Source organism: Oncorhynchus mykiss, chromosome 18 (genome assembly GCF_057628025.1).
Source record: "Oncorhynchus mykiss isolate SJ-2025 chromosome 18, ASM5762802v1, whole genome shotgun sequence".
NCBI lineage: Eukaryota > Metazoa > Chordata > Actinopteri > Salmoniformes > Salmonidae > Oncorhynchus > Oncorhynchus mykiss.
The window spans coordinates 49,187,872-49,202,889 of record NC_143039.1 but is presented as its reverse complement, the minus strand read 5'-3'; the positions used below and the strand labels follow the sequence as shown (position 1 = coordinate 49,202,889).

General features: G+C 41.7%; 1 long non-coding RNA gene across 1 annotated transcript; it reads right to left on the bottom strand.

Moving 5' to 3' along the window:
• Positions 1-4,091: 4,091 nt before the first annotated feature.
• LOC149975542 (uncharacterized) lies at positions 4,092-10,286 on the bottom strand. The gene is made up of 3 exons (XR_016488513.1): positions 10,057-10,286; positions 9,811-9,933; positions 4,092-9,520 (listed from the first exon to the last, which is right to left on the bottom strand). It is a non-coding gene; the product is annotated as an uncharacterized LOC149975542 (long non-coding RNA).
• Positions 10,287-15,018: the final 4,732 nt, after the last annotated feature.

Sequence of the window (15,018 nt, the reverse complement as noted above, 5' to 3'; positions counted from 1 at the left end):
GAGATTTGTATTCATTTATGGGAGGGCCATTGTCCTGCTGGGTGTGAACTGAACAAAGTCGCTTTCTCCATGGTGGAAATAGTGAGTAGATCAAGGTGTATTTCCAGTTTACAATGCATCTTTCTAGAGGATGTCAGCCAGTAATAAGGAACCAATTTGTCTTCAATAATGTATACTTCCCTGCTGTTTTAAAGTAAAAATAGGAAAACCCATCACTATTGTTCAATGTTCACTTCACCAATGTCCTGACCTCACTGTTTGAGTACAGTTTCACCTCCATTAATTCCATCCAACCCGTCTTTGTGAAACCTTAGTGAAAAGGAAAAAAACATCCAGGTACTTTAGACGCTGTTACAGTGCAGCAATCACCTCAGTGTTGTTGTTGTGTGTATTGACATGACTTTCCCTCCTGGGTGAGGATCAAAGAGAGCCCCCCCCCCTCTCCCACCAGAGAAGGAAGGGGGAAAAGAGGGCCGGTCTTATGACTTTAATGACTGGTTGTAAACTCTCTTTCTGGACCGGCAGTATTGAACAAAGGAATCTGATGTGTGTAAAGAGAGAATCTGTCGCCAAAACACCAACATCCAAAAGGAGATAATGAAACAAAATTTCTAACATAAAGAATGTGGGAAATGGTCGGTGGATTTTGTGATGTCACTAAAGATGGTATAACAGAGACATTCTAACTTTAAGAGCTTTCACAATGTATAAGTCAGAATTACATCTAAATGTTGTAAAAATTTTAGCCTTCTAACTGAGATAATCACATTTCATATTAATCTCTGCCATGTCAGTAACTTACGCCCATGTGAGCACAGACATTGTGGCAACGTGATGGAACCGCCATCCAACGCGAGTGCTTAAAAGGACTTGCCGATTAATTAAAATACCAGACCAGAAAGCGTGGAGAAGTGGCTACACGTTGAAATGGTTTAAAACGACAAGACCAGTATATGTGCAGCGCGAGCTGAATACGTTGAAATGGTTCAAAACTACCAGACCCGAAAATGGCAAGACTCAAACTCTTGAGTGAAGAAGATAGTGACTACATCGGAACATTCAGTCTGCAGCTGTTTAAGTACTTTAGTCTAGTAAACTCAACCAAGACCGCCACGTGTGTACCACTGATGTAGCCAGTCTAACAAACACTCAGAGACAAAAAAGCCTACTACAACTGAGGACATTGTGACCTCTGGTGGACAACCAGAGACTTACACAACCAGAGACATATCGAACTACTCGCCATAGACGGGCAGATCTCTCAACAGAGAGATGACAAAGGCATACAAGCGTAAATATATGTGTTGCATTTCTTTTTGAACGAGCGGTCGTTCATGTGCAAAATATTAATTTTCCATGAAAATAGCTTCCACGTTTATGTCCAGCCCGCTCTCTTGGTCTCTCCCACTCTCTTTATCTTACCCCTCCTCTTCCATTATTTAACAAGCCATCATATCAGGTTAGTCCACTAGGGACTTTTCATTGCATTGATAGTAATCATTTCAAAGTGTTCAATGTGTGTGTTTATGTATTTCTGTGTGATAATTTAGTTAGTTAGTAAATAAATAATTTAGCCAATTTGTGTATCGCTGAATCACCATTCAGACTAGGGTTCAGAATGAGACTGATATGAGGTCATAACGATTCATGGTTGACTGGTATGATAATGATATATTCTGATATATTCTTAAGTTAATTTGGGAAACAGTAACTCATTAAACAAACGTTTTCCGTGGTGCCCAAGTTACTAATGAGTTAATTGTTCAAAAATATATGTTTTTATTTTACCCCCTTTTCCTCCCTAATTTCGTGGTATCCAATTGTTAGTAGCTACTATCTTGTCTCATCGCTACAACTCTCGTACGGGCTCTGGAGAGACGAAGGTTGAAAGTCATGCGTCCTCCAATACACAACCCAACCAAGCCGCACTGCTTCTTAACACAGCGCGCATCCAACCCGGAAGCCAGCCGCACCAATGTGTCGGAGGAAACACCGTGCACCTGGCAACCTTGGTTAGCGCGCACTGCGCCCGACCCGCCACAGGAGTCGCTGGTGCGTGATGAGACAAGGATATCCCTACCGGCCAAGCCCTCCCTAACCCGGACGACACTATGCCAATTGTGCGTCGCCCCACGGACCTCCCGGTCGCGGCCGGTTACGACAGAGCCTGGGCGCGAACCCAGAGTCTCTGGTGGCACATTTAACCACGTAATAATTAAACGTAGTTAATTGGATAAAATAGCCATCATTACGTTAATGATAGTCTTGTCACGACAGTATTATAACATGAATTTGGATGTAAAAGGATAAAAAAGTAAGCATGAGGTTTGGCAAAGTGTACTAAATACATTAGTTGTTTAACATTTTTACACACGCTCATATCCAGAAAAACCCATCAACCCATTTTTTTACCTAGTCAGCTCAGAGATTCGAACCAACAACCTTTCGGTTACTTGCCCAACACTCTTAACCGCTAGGCTACCTGCCACCTGTTTAAATGGTAAGAAAATGGTCCGTCTTTCAGCTGTCTTGTTTTCTATCTTAAATCATGCAATTAAAGTTCCACAAATAAGCCAACAACTGTCTCAGCAACAATATTCAGTTTCAGGGTGTTAAATACTGCATGTTTGTATCATTGACCATTGTAAAGCATTTTTTTATGTCGAGGAATACGTTGCATAGTCCTAATATACTTTGCGCTTTACCCTGCATTAACCCTGAAGGAGGGGACAAGACTCCTTCTTTAAGTGGAACAACATTCAAAAATAATCTACAAATAGTTCCTCCCTGGGACAAATCGTTTGCACGAACTGCTGCTAGGGCGTGGGGGTCATATGGAAATATCACCAGGGTTAAATGTCAAGATGTGAGAGGCAGGGGGACGTGGGAATTGGTTTAGCAGGGGAAAAGGATTGGTTTATTTACTTGGAAGAGGAGTCATCCTCTGACATTTGTAGTAGTGGACGGATATAAATGCTGGGTTCAGATACAAATAATAATAATTTATTTTATTTTAAGTGCTTTTCAAAACACCCAAAGTCACTTTGCCTACAAGATAATAAGCCAGTTTAATTAAAAAGCAATAAAATAACACATTAAAATAAGCAAGTAAATACAGAAATTCAAATACAGATATTCACAGTAAATGTATATGAAATATATTAAAAGATCTAGAAAGAATCTCTCATCTACATTTAAATGCGTTGCACCTTGTGAAAACAGCCGAGACCACGTATTGTTTCCAATAGAGGAAATTCAGCATGAGTGGGAAGGTGCATAAAGATGTCAATGGGGAAGGTGCATAAAGATGTCAATGGGGAAGGTGCATCAAGATGTCAATGGGGAAGGTGCATAAAGATGGTAGGCCCCATGTACTTACCACAAATGTCTTGTTTGCTAAGTTTGCCATATTGTACATTACTCTGTTACTCGTTTTTTGCATCTGTATTAGCACAGTATACATGATCTCAATTCTAGCTCCAAGACGGTGGCAATTTGAAAAAACAAAAAAGTAGATTGTGCTGATTTACTGGCACATGGACCGTGTTGTGCGCCATAATTTACGAACTCTGTGGGTAGTGCTAAAAACAATTATGTAATATCTGCATTCCTTTATCTTTATGCACCTTCACCATTGCCTGTGGTTTGAAGGCTTGTCCTTTCTAGTAATTATATTTCTATGGTTTTCACACAGTAGAGACGATGTTGCTTGGGGTCTCACTTTAATTACACAAGCCCAATATTTTCAGTGTGCCCCCGAAGCCTTCTTTTAATATTTAGCGTTTTGCAATATTGTCCTCACAATGTTTCTCATTTCAAATGCGCATCCATTACTGCAAATTGTTGCTGCAAGCAGTGAGCAGGCACAGGGTGTATGAGGCATAGATGTGAAATCTGCAGAAATCAATGTAGATGTTTAAGACAAACATCTAGAAGTATTTGAAAATCCTATAGAATCAGGCCTACTGTACAGTGACTCTGGAAAGTATTCGGACCCCTTGACTTTTTCCACATTTTGTTAGGTTACAGTCTAATACTAAAATTGATTTAATCGTTTTTTCCCCCTCATCAATCTACACACAATAAAACTGTTTTTTAGAAATGTATACACATTTATTACAAATAAAACCCAGAAATATCACATTTACATAAGTATTCAGACCCTTTACTCAGTACTTTGTTGAAGCCCCTTTAGCAGTGATTACAGCCTTGAATCTTCTTAGGTATGATGCTACAAGCTTGGCACACCTGTATTGGGGAGTTTCTCCCACTCTTCTCTGCAGATCCTCTCAAGCTCTGTCAGGTTGGATGGGGAGCGTTGCTACTCAACTGTTTTCAAGACTCTCCAAAGATGTTCGATCAGGTCGGGGCTCTGGCTGGGCCATTTAAAGACATTCAGAGACTTGTCCTGAAGCCACACCTGCTTTGTCTTGGCTGTGTGCTTAGGGTTGTTGTCCTGTTGGAAGGTGAACCTTTGCCCCAGTCTGAGGTCCTGAGCACTCTGGAGCAGATTTTCATCAAGGATCTCTTTGTACTTTGCTCCGTTCATCCTTCCCTCAATCCTGACATGTCTCCCAGTCCCTGCCGCTGAAAAACATCCCCACAGCATTATGCTGCCACCACCATGCTTCACCGTAGCGATGGTGCCAGGTTTCCTCCAGACGTGATGCTTGGTATTCAGGACAAAGAATTCAATCTTGTTTACTTCAGACTAAAGAATCTTGTTTCTCATGGTCTGAGAGTCTTTAGGTGCCTTTTGGCAAACTCCAAGCGGGCTGTCATGTGCCTTTTACAGAGAAGTGGCTTCCGTCTGGCCGCTCTACCATAAAGGCCTAATTGGTGGAGTGCTGCTGAGATGGTTCTCCCATCTCCACAGAGGAACTCTAGAGCTCTGTTAGAGTGACCATTGGGTTCTTGGTCACCTCTCTGACCAAAGCCCTTCTCCCCCGATTGCTCAGTTTGGCTGAGCGGCCAGCTCTAGGAAGAGTCTTGGTGGTTCCAAACTTCTTCCATTTAAGAATGATGGTGGCCACTGGGTTCTTGGGGACTTTCAATGCTGCAGACATTTTTTGGTACACTTCCCCAGATCTGTGCCTTGACAATCCTGTCTCTGCAAAAATGTCTAAAAACCTGTTTACGCTTTGTCATTATAGGTTATTGTGTGTAGATTGCTGAGGATTTAAATGTATTTAATCCATTTTAAAATAAGGCTGCAACGTAAACAAAATGTGGAAAAGTCAAGGGGTCTGAATCGTTTTCAAACGCACTGTATATGAAAGCCTGGGCTTTTAAATAAATCACTAACATCAAGTTCATGTTGGTTTGTCAGTTGTTTTGTCTGATATCACCCTGAATCGCTGTGAAGAGATCAATGGATTACTGGCAATCAAACTGCGCTCCTTCCTGCTAAGTGGCAAAACTAGATTTTCTGTCGCTCACAACTAACATTTCATAGTGCCATTACCCTTCTTTGTGTCAATATCCCCATCTTCACAGATAACAAATGGATGCTGTTTAAAAGCCTTTCGCGTTTACTCTGGTCATTCCGCTCTTATTTCGTTTCCAAGGCGACAAGGAAGAGCCTTTGGCTTATATTTATCCCCATATATCAAGTTGGGGAAGTGATAGAATCATAAATAACATCACAGTGAAAATAGTGGCACACTTATTGCTCTTAAAGCGAGAAGGGACAGTCTAGGGATTTTTTGCCAGAATTATACAGTACAATGTTAAATACAGTAGAGCAAGGAATTTGTATGTGACATACTTTTCTTGTTTTTCAGCTTTTCCGTCACGTCCTGACCTTAGTTCCTTTTTTATTTTGGTCAGGGTGTGAGTTGGGGTGGGCATTCTATGTGTTGTTCTATGTTTTTGTATTTCTGTGTTTGGCCTGGTATGGTTCCCAATCAGAGGCAGCTGTTTATCGTTGTCTCTGATTGAGAACCATACTTAGGCAGCCTGTTTTCCCACTATGATTTGTGGGTAGTTGTTTTCTGTTTTGTGTTGCTGCACCTTACAGGACTGTTTCATTTTCGTTTCACTCTCTTTGTTATTTTGTTTCGTGTTTCTGTTCCAATAAATATAACATGAACACTTACCACGCTGCTCATTGGTCCGATCCATCCTATTCCTCATCAGAAGACAATCGTTACATTTTCTGAGCAGGTGGTTTAGATTATCAGCAGATGTGATGAAACGCGGACGCCTTATGATTGGATAATGATTATTTGGATTTGAACCATTTCAAAGAGTGCTGCATAAACTGTGTGGATGAGTACCTTCAATATTCTTTTGACACCTTAGGTGAAAGAATAAATCACATTTTGATCCCTATTATCCATTTCATTTCTCAAAGTCATCTAAACTCTGCATCCATTGTAATACTTCTCCAATACTTCATCAATAGACAGAAATTATACATTAGATGATACTAATAAGAGTGAAAATATGTCAGTCATTTAGTTTGACACTGATTCATCTAGACTTGGCTTTAATTCTTCTGTGAAGAGGACAGCTTGCACATAGACCTAGAGTAGCGACACTCCTGGTCAGCTGTCAGGCCAAAGAGACAAGGCCAGCGCTGCTGCCTCCTGAGTGAGTGAGACAGACATTTCCCTGTTCTCACATCGCTGGCACATTGGCATATTGGCAGCGGGCGCTGGAAGGCGTTGGGCTGGACACCAGAGCTCAGCGGGGCTAAACCCCAGGCCCAGGCTGCCTTGGCCTGGCATGTCGTGTCGCTTGCCGCCTGGTTCACCCATGCTAGCAGGCTTCCTCTCTGCTCTTCCTCTAGCTGTTCCAAGCCTGGGTTAGCTAGCATTGGCTACCGCAGAGTGGGCCCTCTGTCCCGGCCTGGCTAGCACAGTGCTGTCTTCCAGGGTGAACTGCAGGTCCAAGCTGGAGATGTGCAGGGTCAACATCACCCATGAGTGTTTGTGTGTGTTTGTTTGTAGGGGTATAAAAGTGATTAGTGTCCATTTTTATGCCGTATTTAGTATGTGTGTTCGCACACTGAAGTGTGTATATGTATTCTTGTCAGCCATCATATTTATCACAAAGAAGTCCCAGTAGATGTAAGGGCAGCATGTCCTAAACTCTCAGTAGATAAAAAAGACAATCTTACAAACCTTCCAGCAACTTTTCCTTTCCTCGTTCCCTCTCTTCTCGCAATCTCACAGTCCCTGTGTGCACTACGTCACCCAGCAGGCTCTCTCTACAGTTTGAAAGGCCTCTTGACATTCTGAAAGATGCGCGGCTGGAAACGTGGGTAGGAGAAAAGACAACATAGTGTGGGTGTGTCTGTTTGCTTGCGTGTGTGTCACTTCCAGACGCTGCCAGGTCGTACAGAGTGTGAACCGACAAATTCTCCGCCCTCCCTCCCTTTGCTCGCTGTTACTATGACAGTATAGCTGTCGGTGTCTCTACAGAGAGTGTGAGACAGACTTTACCCAGTGGCATCAGACAGGTTAGTATTTTGGAGACATAGAGAGGGAAGGGGGCTTAGGTGGAGATATGTCAGTCTAGCAACATTTTCATGTTGAGCAATTGTATCTCAGTTGGCCGGCAAGTACCAAATATCAGGCTTGCTGGTGAGAGTGAATATTTACTGAAACTGAATGGATCTGTAGGAACTTCAACTGTCTAATGTGTTTGATTCTAATACCCTTTTAAAATCTGCACATGTTTTTCAGGGCTTCTAAATTCGAATTCAGTTGAAGTGCACTCCAATAGCATTAGCATCTAACCAAGCATACTGTTCCATGGAATGTCTTGATATCATCCCTACCCTGGCAAAAGTCCCTCTCGGGAATAAGAGGGTGAGATAGGAGCTTTATCGAAAGATTATGTGGATCCTGCCAGACAGGGAAAATGACCCCAACCTTCTATAGATAGGAGTATTGATTTTACACATTACAATGTGGACTGGACACAAACAATCAGATTTATGATTGTCCTACATACTGTACGTGCCTCATATAGACTATCCCTCTTTACAATTAAATAAGACATTTTTTCCCCACAGTACAGAAGGGACAGAGTTTGTTATTTAACAGAAAGTCCATTGCTATGAACATTATATTCTTCATGGCTCTGAAATATAGCAGTGTATATGTGTTACTTAAACGTCTCCGCTTACAATTCAGATACACTGAAAGACTGTGATGAAATCATGTGATAAAGAGTTCTATTTCCCTACATGCAGACATTTGAATATGGTTTCTGTAGCGGCGTTACTGCATGCTATACGGTAGTTGTGTCATTGGGTCTGGGGATGTACCCGTCTCCAGGCTGCTGTGATGGATAACACCTGTCAATCAGCCCACAGACGCATCTCCACCCACAGCACCTCTGGCGAGGCTCTTGAAGTCACGGAACGTATTAGTAGGGGCATGTTCAGATCACCCAGAGGAAGGGACTTAGTATGCGCACGGTGTGACCAAGAGATATACAAGCCCAGGGTTTAGAGCCACACTATAGATCTAAGTCTGGCTCTGCATTGCTGTGTAGCCACTTAGTGAACAACAGACAATAAATAGTAGATAGAAACCTACATTTAACTATGCTGGATATGTTTTCTTATAAGCCCCAAGGTGACAGTATTTATCTAGTGTTCACATTTTTTAAATGCTTGGCCTGTATTTGAGATGCATGGTTGTGAATTGTATTTCCAGAGCTGTCTTTTTTTTCCAGCCGCCCAGTCTGTGAAGCATATTTAATGTCCCTGTCACCTCTGCAACATCTCCCTTGGTGGAGTCTCACCAGTGTTTCTCCACCACCCGTGTCCAACCATGGGTGCTGAACACATTCCCTAGAGGGCTTTGGCTGAACTGCAGCAGCCTAGGCCCAAGCATCCCAGTATCCTGTCTGTTCTCCTTCAAACTCCCTCTTTATCCCCCTGTTGCACCATGTTAGTGTGCCTGGGACCTCTGGGGTTGGAGGGATCCTGGGAAACAGCAGTGTGGGTTGTTTATCTGCTTCTGGCTCCAGGAAGGCAGCTGGCCCAGGGGTCGAGCCCCAGCGGACTGTGAGAGGATCAGGCTTAGCTTGCTAGGGTTGGGTGGGGAGGGATTACTGCCTCATCTGCATCTCTGGATGTTGATGTTGTTGTGCTGTGGGGCCTCTGGGCCTCCTTCCTCACTCATTAGAATATGTCAAGATAAAATAGTGACATTTAACCATTGTTGTTATATCACTCCAAGCTGACAGTCATATGTCACTTATATAATAATAATAATAATACTAATACATGGGACCTATACAGCACTTTTCAAAGACCCAAAGCTGCTTTACAATTGTCAGAACAAAAACAACTAAACAAAAACATGAACAAAGTGAGGGGTGGGCTCAAGGAAGGGGAAGAGTATGATGTATCAGGTAGACCTTGTCAAAAAGGTGGGGCTTTAGTAAGGACTGAAAGATGGTGATGGACTCAGAGTCACAGATGGCTGGAGGGAGAGAGTTTCAGAACCTAGGAGCAATCCTGGAGAAGGCCCTGAAGCCGAAGCTCTGGAGTTCGCACCTGGGGATGACAAGAGGGTCTGCTATGGTGGATTGGTAGGTGAGAAGAAGGTTTGAGGGGTAAGGGAGGGCAAGGTGGTGAAGCCCTTTGTAGGTCAGATGGAGGATATTGTAATCAATATGTTGGGAGCAGTCTTTGATGATTTTTGAAAAACACTGTCATCTCTACGGTATAGAGATGACAAAGTGTTTATCAAAAATCATCAAAGACAAATCATTTTAACCTAAAGCTTTTAATAAAGACATTTATAGTGCAATATTATGGGGAATGGGAATGAGAGGGCTACTTACACAGTGTGGGAAAGGGATCACAGCAGTGATTGAATGAGGGTGTGAGGCATGAGTTGAGGTGTTCAGGGGCTTGACTTCAGTGCAGAACAGGATTTGACTGGGAAGACAAAAAACAACACCACACTACACAGACCTAAGAATGAGTTAGTCCAAGCAAGGAGTAAAGTCTCTGATGTGTAATAATGTGTTTGTGTATGTGATTGACTCTACATACAGGAATGAGAGAAAACAGATAGGGGTACTCACAGTACTTGGAGGGGAAACATTCAATGTGTCAGTGGATGAGCGAGCACATGAGACGCTGTGGCTTCAGTTCACGTCAGGAGAAAGTTGACAATGGTAGTGGAGTGGAGTAGTCATCACTCTAAAATCAGGGAACAGGAGAGGACTTAGCTGTAAATACAAATAGCAGATACTTTCCATTACAGCAGATACATTCCAAACTAACTGCGTAGTTTGTCTACGTAATTAAACTCAGACATCTCAAAATTCATGAAGTCAAACAGACTGCACATCTCGTCCACTTGACACATCAAAGTACCTCAAGAAACGTTCCTGAATAAAGCCCTGATCATCCACATACCTTTCGATAACTGACAACTGCAAGCAGACTGGTGCACCATAGGACCCAGAGCGGTGGGTCTTACCCCCTGGGGCCTAGAGTTCTTCCTTATGCGTTAACCTAACTAGGAAAACTCTGGACCCTATAATGTAGGACGGTGATTATTCCGTTTTTTATATTGGCTATAAAAATCGCTGCGTCAAACTCTCTCTTTAATCAAACTTTTAATGAATGATGCAATGGAAGCTATTAAATCATTCGGAATTGTTTGACAGCCAAGAAAAGACAGTTGAATGTTCGATATGTTCAGCAAGTAAAGCATTGTAACATGCAATCACCTCTGCAAGCTCCTTGTAGTTGCTCTTGTTGGCAGATATTTCCCTCTCGTCGTGTCCTCATGCCCAAACACAGTGCTGTTGATAAGCCGTTGGAGAACATCCCTGTTTCTTCTTACTTTCTCGTTATGTTGCGCAGTTTGAATACGCAGGCCTTCGTCATAATCAATGCAGCTTTTTCCCCAGAAGCTTGAATCTGATGTGAGCATTCATATGCTCCCTGCTTTTGTTTTGCCGTTTAGCTAAACGATCGATGTACATCAAGTCACTGTACCCACCACCTTTCAACCAAGATTTAGACTTTCCAAAAAGCAGGCAAGGCCAGCAATACAGGCGGCTTGATGAAAGGCTCCCCGTTAACCAGCTATACATTTGATACCAGTTGGTATCGGATGTCCTCACCTTTTCATCCTTCATCATGAAACTGATCTCAGGCAGAGGTCGACCTTCGCTTTAATTCACCGCTTTTCCGTGTAACCCAGAGAATGAAAGTGGTTCTTCAACAAAGTCATTTTCGGCAGAATTGGCCATTCTGGCGGAGAAAACTGCACACTGGCGCTGGTAGCTAGCTAGCTACTGAAGTTAGCAAAGCAAATTTAAATAAATTGAACTGGACACAAAATAAAGTTCCAAAGCCAAAAAAAACTATTTATAATAAACCTCCTCAGTCTCCTGTAATTTGAAAAAACGAATTTTAACTTAATAATTTCAGAAGACATTCTCAACTGTCACTCTTAATCCAACAATGACATAAAGCTTCTCAACACATAGAACCCCCATAATGCTATGTGGCACAATCCCAATACAACACCTAGGTTAATGCTCTAATCCTAATTATATGATTGGAAGCACAACATGTCAATTCATACTGCAAAAGCTTTGATTGATTGGAGGACGTCCTCCAGAAGTGGTCATACTTACCATGTAGGTCAATGGAAGGGGGTGAGCCCTACGAGCCTCCCAGGTTTTGTATTGAAGTCAATGTAGCCAGAGGAGGACGGAAGCTAGCCAGTGGAGTTCATGGAGGACAGAGGTGATGTGTTTCCAGGACTTAATGTGGGTAAAGAGTTGGGCTGCAGAGTTTAAGCATTTGGAGGGAGCTTGTTGAGCTCGGAGCTAATCTCCGAGTTGATGCCGGAGATTAGAGTGTTGCAGTAGTCAAGCCGGGAGAAGATGAATGCATGCATGATGGTTAATTGCAGCAGCCACTACTCTTAAAGGGCCACTGAACACGGCGAATTGGCATGTGTGTTTTTCTGTTGCTCCTGAGATTTCAGTCTTGGAGGTGTGTTTTCTGACCGTTTCCCCGTTTGGTTAATTCAGTTTTTACCCCCAAGTTACACCCATTTAACTTCCTAAAAATCAGCAGAATGAATTTAAGATGACTTACAGAAAATCTGTAATTAATTTTTTTGTGCATTTTTACATATAACTAAGGTGTTTGGTGCAGTATTTCTCAAATAAAAAGGTGTGAAGTGTTGTCTTATGTAAACGAAGTCGGAGCTGCTGGGCAGGTCTGTCTCACTGTCTATGCTATTGGATAGAGAGTAATCACTGCAGCTGTCCACCCCATGTTAGTGGGCAAATTGACATCGTCAAATCGAAACCAAACCTTTTTTTTTTACCTGTTGTGACGCACGGATATTTCAAACTCTGTTTTAGACGAGACTGACTTTATTACTGTACCAAAAGGATCCTAGTTACACTTTGTAGTCAATTTTGACACTACAATAACTGTTTATGACACATATTGATGCAACATAGGCCGGTTTGTATAGAATGTTACTCATATATTTTATAATTTCATTATTTAACTGCAGAAAATCCGGTGTTTCTATGTCAAACAGTTTTTATTTCAGTTTTCTGTGATGTATATAAAGTGTAATATTGGGATGCATCTTAAAATGATGTACATTTCTACTCTATATCTGACATGGTACAGGTGTCTTCTTTTTAAACCCATAACCATGTGCGAGGTGTATACTTTTGTTTCAAAGTCAATTTGTTTAACCTTTCTGGCGCAGGCGTTCCGCTAGCAACCCACTTCGACAACATCCAGTGAAATTGCAGAGCGTGAAATTCAAATGACAGAAATATTTAACATTCAGTAAAATACAAGTGTCATACATCAAAATAAAGCTTCACTTCTTGTTAATACAGCCACTGTGTCCGTTTTCAAAAAGGCTTTACGGCGAAAGCACACCATACAAAAGCACGAAAAACATTTTTAACCAGTCAGAAATAGCGATATAATAAAAGCCTTACCTTTGAAGATATTCTTCTGTTGGCACTCCAGAAGGTCCCAGCTACATCACAAATGGTCCTTTTGTTCGATAACGTAATTCTTTATAACCCCAAAAACTCAGTTTAGCTGGCGCGCTTCATTCAATAATCCACCGGTTTCCCTCCTTCAAAATGCATACAGAATGAATCCCAAACGTTACCAATAAACTTCTCCAAACAAGTCAAACAATGTTTATAATCAAACCTCAGGTACCCTAATACGTAAATAAACTATACAATTTAAGACGGAGAATCGTTATTGTCTTTACCGGAGATAAACAAAGAATGCGCTCTCATCCACGCGCATGAAAACACTTCAGCCAAAATGGGAGCCACTTAGAAAAGCTACAAATTCTAGCTAATTTTTCCAAAAACAAACCTGAAACTCTTTCTAAAGACTGTAGACATCTAGTGGCCCTAGGAATCTGCAATCTGGGAGGATTTCGCCTCATAATAAACATGACAGCTATCGGAAACAGTGGTAGGCTTAAATTAATCTTTTTTGGATAGATTGTCCTCGGGGTTTCGCCTGCCATATCAGTTCTGTTATACTCACAGACTTTAACAGTTTTAGAAACTTTTGAGTTTTCTATCCAAATCTACCAATTATATGCATATCCTAGCTTCTGGGCCTGAGTAACAGGTAGTTTGCTTTGGGCATGCTTTTCATCCGGACATCAACTACTTCCCCCTAGCCCAAAGAGGTTTTAAGACTACCAAGAAACATTCTGTGTCACCCTGATTGAACCCATTGCAGTAAAAGGTTATTTATTTTAATTTTAATTGAACCTTTATTTAAAAGCAGTCACTCTTTAAACATTTGGATGCCATCTACCATAGCGCCCTTCTCTTTATCACAGGTGACAGTTAACACTCACCACTGTATCTTGTATCAAAAGGTTGGTTGGTCCTCATGAAAATCCCATAGATTACTTCCTTATCCCCTTAAAATGCTCTACTACACAAGCTTCCAACTTACCTAACTTTGTTGCTAACGTATAAAAGAATGAGCTACCAAACCCGCTCACAGGATTGGTTAACTCTTGCGGTCCCTCTGGTCTCAACCAGTTTAGGTAAATCCACCTTTAGTTTTAGTGCCCCCCCCCCCTCCCATTGTTGGAATAACCTATAAAATTCATTGCATCTTGATTCCCTGGTGCCGCTAAGGCAGTTTAGAACTCTGGTGTTGAATTAAATAATTGAGGATTGCAGTTGTTTTGATTGATTGTGGTGGCTTATTTGTTTCAATTGTGGTGTTGAGGTTATGCCTGATGATTTATTCTTGTTTTATTTGAAATGTAAAATGTTCTTCCAGTTATGAGAAAATGTTTGTACTCAGGAATGAGACCCTGGTCTTAATTGGGCTACCCTGACTTAAGAAAAGTTCATTTAAAAAACAAGGGTTTCAGTGGCAGGACTGGAAAGGGAGGACCTGACTTCGGCAATTTCAGCGGCGGTGGAAGAATTAGGATTTGACAATCTGATTTATGTGGAGGTGGAGTGCAGGATGATGTCAAACCATTCAGTGGCCACTCATGCCCTGTGGATGGGTGCATTGTCATCCTATGGGAGAATAGCCATGGTAGCCAAAATAATGGCCTACCCAGCATTTCTATACATGACTCTGAGCCTGAATTAATTGCTTAGTTAACTCAGGACCACAACAGTGTGGAAGCACTTGCTTTCAATGTACTTTTTATCCCTCATTTACTTCAGTGTTTCCATTGTCTACCTTCAGTATAAATGTTTTTGTTGAGGAATGTGAGATATATCATCGGTGATCAAAACATACTGTACATATGTTATTCTGTAATTAGAATTCTATAAACAGAAAAAAAATATTAGCATTGTTCTCTGCATTTAAAAGCAAAACTGTAGACTTTGCAATGCTAGCTTCAGAGTCCCTGCCACCCAGCAATGGCCTTTTACAAATGACTTTTTTTTTTACTGAATACTGTAAATATCCCAAGGGGCTTTAACATAGCGCTGTAGTCCCTATACTTAACAGAGAGAAAAAGATGAAAGAAC